This window comes from Eurosta solidaginis, chromosome 4, assembly GCF_040869045.1.
Source record: "Eurosta solidaginis isolate ZX-2024a chromosome 4, ASM4086904v1, whole genome shotgun sequence".
Classification (NCBI taxonomy): Eukaryota; Metazoa; Arthropoda; class Insecta; order Diptera; family Tephritidae; genus Eurosta; species Eurosta solidaginis.
In genome coordinates this window covers 221,803,798-221,809,797 of record NC_090322.1, presented here as the reverse complement: position 1 = coordinate 221,809,797, position 6,000 = coordinate 221,803,798, and positions in this window count along the sequence as shown.

The following is a 6,000-nucleotide window of genomic DNA, read 5'->3' as shown; positions in this document are numbered from 1 at the left end:
TTCTCAACGGAATATCAAAGAGAGTAAAATTTTGTGTATGTGCTTTTCTTGCGTGCAAAAATATGCTCAAGAACAATTTTTTTTGCACGGTTTTTGCAACAATTTTAAAAATAGAAATTGATTTCACAGAAATAAAAAATGTGCTCTTGAAGAGTTTTTCATTACAAGCAAATTGGTGCTTAAATTGTCGGTAAAAGTCTAGCTGAGGGGTCGACTGCTAATACGCTACCAAAAATATCGAGAGAGGTGTCAAAGGACGCGTATTGACCTCGACAATAATAATGTGAAAAATAAACTAAATCCAGTAAAAAAAAAATAACATAACATACATAAATTTTTCAATTCACATTGTCAGTTTTATCCCTCACTAGGGTAGGCACCTTATCGTTGGTGTGAGGGCTTAGCCGAACTCCATAGCGCCCGACTATGAGGCGGAGCTGTTTAGGACTGACATCTACGCCGTTTCGCCTCATACGAGGGCGGCGGGATGTCGGTGACCAAGAACTGCCAACCCCCTAAACCAGGGTATTATGCGGACCGTGCCTATTGGTCGATTTGCAGCCAGGGGATAAATTCGGCTGTATTCGAACGAAGCCTTCCCGATATCGGACCACCTCGGGAAGTATTAATGGCCTTACCACAGTAAGGGGCGCTGCTGTAGCGTACGGTTCATTCCCCGTATATAATACTGGACCGCTGAACCCGCCTTGTCGGGCAGGTGGTCGTACGACCAAGATGAACGACTCATTACCTGATTGTAATAAGGACGATGTAAAGAGGAGGACTGAGTCGCAATTCGAGGACGACAAATACGGATAAAGCGATGCGTCGGACTCGGAGAGCGAGAGTAGTGCTGATTCAATGAACTCCGTGTTGGAGAAACACACAAATGAAAACGTAGTAGAAGAGTGGAGAAGGGTACGGAGCAGAGGAAGTAAAATAGCTCTCTTGCAGTACCGTGCAGCACTAAGAATTGTACAACGCTTGGGAGCAGTGGTCGACCCAACAGAAGTGGAGATCGAGCGCTTGGAATGGGCCCATGAAGCGGTAGAAGTAGGTCGAAGGCAGTTCAAAAGGTTTGCTGCGAGAAACCCTCGGTTCTGCAACCGGCACGAGGAGGAAGAAGCGTCGAATGGCAGAATGAAGAGGCAACGTTCGGCGGAAGGCGACAGGACTGGGTCCTTTCTGCCTCTTGAAGGCAGGGCAGTCGCATAGACAAGACAAGTAGGCCCAAAGCTGTAAGACAGATGGGCTCCAATAGCGAGGTAGCAACTACCTCGAAAGCTGCGAGTCAGAGGGAAGTTCCAATTAAGGAAGTAGGATATAAGCCAAAGGGAGATAACGCTAAGACTCCGGCTTTCTCGGAGGCGCTAAAGGGAGTTAACGCTAAGACTCCGGCTTTCTCTGTGGTGCCAAATGGGGATAACACTAAGAGTCCTGCTTTTCCCGAGAAGATAGGAGGAGAATAAAAACCCTAACACGCTAGAGATGGGCGAAGTCGAAAAGGACCTCAAAAGCCTAAGGGAAAAAAGACAGGTGGAGGTCCCCGACGTCACCACGAACGTGCTAGAAGAGGATCAACCGCTAAATGGTGATGTGACTCGCACAGGGCAAGGGGAGGACGACGACGTCAAGTCGAAGGTGCTGCGAGTCCTAGAGATAAATCTCCAACACCGTAAAGTGGCGTCGAGCGAACTCCTCCTAACCCTTGAGGAGGGTTCGTTTGACGTGGCGCTGATCCAGGAGCCGTGGCTCTCATCGGGAGGAAAGGTTTCTGGACTTAGCGCGCGCGGGTTTGGCGTTTACTACGCGCAAACGGAAGGACGGGTGCGATCTGTAGTAATGGTAAGGAAACAGCTGCATTCATATATGCTGCCTAATTACACCACTGAGGATTTCGTAGCGGTGGCCGTTGAGCAAAAGAATAAGCAGGCATTTATCCTGGCGTCCTGCTACATGGTCCATGCTGCGGAGGTCCCACCGATGGAGTGCAAAAGGCTAGTACAGGAGGAAGGGCGCAAAGGGCGGTTGGTCATAGGCGCAGATGCAAATGCGCACCACAATGCGTGGGGAAGAGCAGATACGAACGAGAGAGGCGAATCTCTGTTTTGTTACATCCTGCAAACCATTTTGCAGATAGCCAACAGAGGAAATGTCCCTACATACATTGGCCCAACATCCAGCAATGTTCTGGATATTACATTGAGCTCCGAGCGTGATATATCAAGGTATGATTGGATGGTTCTTGATAGACCATCCTTCTCCGACCATGCGAATGTAAGTTTCAACATCCCTTTAAAGAGGGTAGAGAAGGGAGGAACCTTTAGAAACCCTAGGACAACGAACTGGACTAAATTCCAGAAACATGTAGAAATAAAACTGGGACAACACAAAGAGGTTGCTAATGTAGAGGAACTGGAGGAGTCGAATGAATTCCTAACAAGGACGCTTATGACTGCGTATAACAAAGCTTGCCCTCTAAGAAGATTCAGAGGAAAAGCAAAGCCGCCATGGTGGAGCAATGAGCTGAGTCTTCTAAGAAGGCAGGTAAAAGAAATGTTTAAGCTCGCAAAGACCGCGGAAAGCGAGGCGTGTCGGGACGAGTACAGGTATCTACTGAGGATCTACAAGCGCGAAATTACCAGGGCGAAGAGAAACTCATGGAAAAGTTTCTGTACGGACATGCAGTGCTCCAGCGAAACAGCACGGTTGAAAAAAGTCCTAGCAAAGGGAAACATAGTCCAGGGACTAATAAAGAAAGAGAACGGGGAATGGTCACGTAATAGTGAGGAATCCATTGAGGTGCTTCTCGATACACATTTCCCATCGGGAGACGGTTTAGAAGAGCCAGCAGATATCACTCACACTTCGATCACGTAGCTAGTAGTGCCGGGCTTGTTTACCGATACCAAGATCGAGTGGGCAGTGAAGACGTTTTCTAAGTTTAAATCGCCGGGCCCATATGGTATATTCCCGGCCATGCTACAAGTCTCAAGTAGGGCGGTCGCGGAAAGGCTTAAAATAATATTCGATGGGTGCATAAGACTGAATCGTGTACCGAACTCTTGGAGAACTTCTCGTGTAGCTTTTCTACCAAAGGAGGGGAAGATCGGTCACGTGTATCCCAAAGACTATAGACCCATTAACTTAACATCATTTCTGCACAAAACCTTTGAGAGGCTGATAGATGAGTACATTAAGTCAAACGTGGACGAAAAGCTGCTCTCCACAACACAGCATGCGTACACCAAAGGCAAGTCGGTAGACACCGCATTGCATAGGGTGGTAATAAGCATAGAGAAATCCCTGGAATATAAGGAGTATGCTCTAGGAGTCTTCTTGGACATTGCCGGGGCTTTCAATAATGTTGCAAAATGGGCGATTATGGATGGTCTTAATTACAATAAAGTACATCCTGCCTTAATCAGATGGATCGGGTGAATGTTAAATTGCAGAAAGATTACATCACAATGGGGATTGTACGAGGCCACGAAATCAGTGGACAGGGACACGCCGCAGGGAGGGGTGCTATCACCTCTGCTGTGGACGCTGGTCATCAACCAACTGCTCAGGCAATTCTATGAGGGAACCGTAAAACTTACGGCTTACGCAGATGCGTTGCAATTGTCATAAGTGGAAAGTGCCTTCCAACGATTAGTTCTTTGATTGATCGGGCGCTTCGCGATATTCGTACCTGGGCATCTAATGTCGGGTTGAAAATCAATGCGGAGAAGACGGATATGGTCTTGTTTACAAAGAGGTACAAGGTCCCAAATTGGACCAGGCCTAAGTTAGGAGGGGTGACCTTACAGGAAAAACCTTGCACAAAGTATTTAGGAATCATCCTAGACAGTAAGCTGTCATGGAAGCTCAACGTGGAGGAGAGGGTCAAGAAGGCCTCAACGGCACTCTATGCATGTTAAAGAATACTGGGGTGTACATGGGGCCTATCGCCCTTTCTTTCTCATTGGGTTTTTATAGCGACTGTAAGCCCTATTCTATACTATGGAGTTCTTGTTTGGTGGAAAGCCACACAAAAACAACATACCTCAAAAAATTAGAGGGGGTATGCAGACTATCGATGCTTATCATTACGGTAGCCCTGAAAACAACCCCGACGGCTGCACTGTATGCCATTTTGCACATCCCACCTGTAGACCTGGTAGCAAAGAACAAAGCGTTAACGACCGCAACCAGGCTCGGTGCTTCGGGGCAGCTTGAGCGCCGACTATATGGCCATAGTAGTATAGCGTCATCAATCACAAAACCAACATACTACCTGATTCCCTATCTGCACTTCAAGGGAGATCTTAAGGCCACAATAGAGGTGTACGGTTGGCGCAAGGGTGCGAAAATCGCGGACGAGGCGATAACATGTGTACACCGATGGTTCCAAAGTAGTGGGAGGAGTAGGGTCTGTGGTATACTGCGCTCATCCGGAAATAAGCAGATCCTACAGGCTGCCGGATTACTGTAGCGTTTTCCAAGCGGAAATATTAGCCGTAACCAAAGCAGTAGAACCCTGGAAGAGAATAGCTTAAGCTGCAACCGTTTTAACTTTCATATTGACAGTCAAGCAGCAATTAAGGCAATAATCTCGCATAGCACAGCATCTAAATGCGTGTTAGAGTGTAAGCAGTCTCTGGAGAGAATCGTGACAGGGAGAAGCATACATCTATATTGGGTCCCAAGGCATATGGGAATAGATGGGAATGAAAAAGCGGACGAACTAGCTAAAAAGGGCGCATCCCTTGAAGCTTGCTCCGTAGATGTCCCAATTAAATTGGGCGAGATTAAGCGAAGGCGAGAGGTGCACATGATCGACCAAGCGGGAAAGGCGCGGGGCTGTAAAGTGTCGAAGATTATGTGTAGGTCTTACAACCTTAGACTAACACAGTTGCTCCTATCATTAAAAAGAGAGGACTGTAGACTCATGACGGGTATTCTGACTGGACACTGCCTTCTGGCGTCGCATGCTTTAAACTAGGCTTGGTCAGTGATAGCAGATGTAGGAAGTGCGGGTTGGAGGAGGAAACGATCGAGGACGTTCTGTGCTCGTGCTCTGCACTTGCCAGGCTAAGACTCCAGCTATTAGGAGTGATACAGCTGTCAGATCTAGAAGCAGCAAGTGGCTTCAGTCCTAGGTAGCTTCTAGTATTTGCCAAGAGGACGGAGTTATTTTATAACATAGGTCCTGGTTTTTGATAGGGTTTTTCAGTTTGGTCGTTAAAACAAACTTCTGGTAACACTACGGTCTCAATCAGTCTATGTGAGGTCCTAATGGACCGGCCAGTTCAACCTACCTACCTGTCAGTTTTATGTAATATACAAAATTCTTCTGTCACGGTTTTAGAGGCTGAACTCCTCCGAAACGGCTGAACCGATTCTCATGAAATTTTGTGAGCATATTGGGTAGGTCTGAGAATCGGCCAACGTCTACCTTTTTTTCGCTACGTGTCTAGGGTCTTGAGATCAAAACGTGAACCCGGGTACCCCTAGAAAGTGTTTATACAAAATGGATATCAAATGAAAGCTGTTGATGAGTGCTATAGTACAGAATAATTTTCATACAACTGGGAGGCTAGGGTCTCGAGATATAGCCCAAAACGTGGACACGGGTACCCCTAAAATGTGTTTATACAATATGGATATCAAATGAAAGCTGCTTATGAGTGCTATAGTACAGGATAATTTTCATACAACTGGGAAGCTAGGGTCTCGAGATATAGCCAAAAACGTGGACCCGGGTACCCCTAGAATGTGTTTATACAATATGGATATCAAATGAAAGCTGTTGATGAGTGCTATAGTACAGGATAATTTTCATACAACTGGGAGGCTAGGGTTTCGAGATATAGCCCAAAACGTGGACCCGGGTACCCCTAGAATATATTTATACAATATGGATATCAAATGAAAGCTGTTGATGAGTGCTATAGTACAGGATAATATTCATACAACTGGGAGGCTAGGGTCTCGAGATAAAGCCCAAAACGTGGA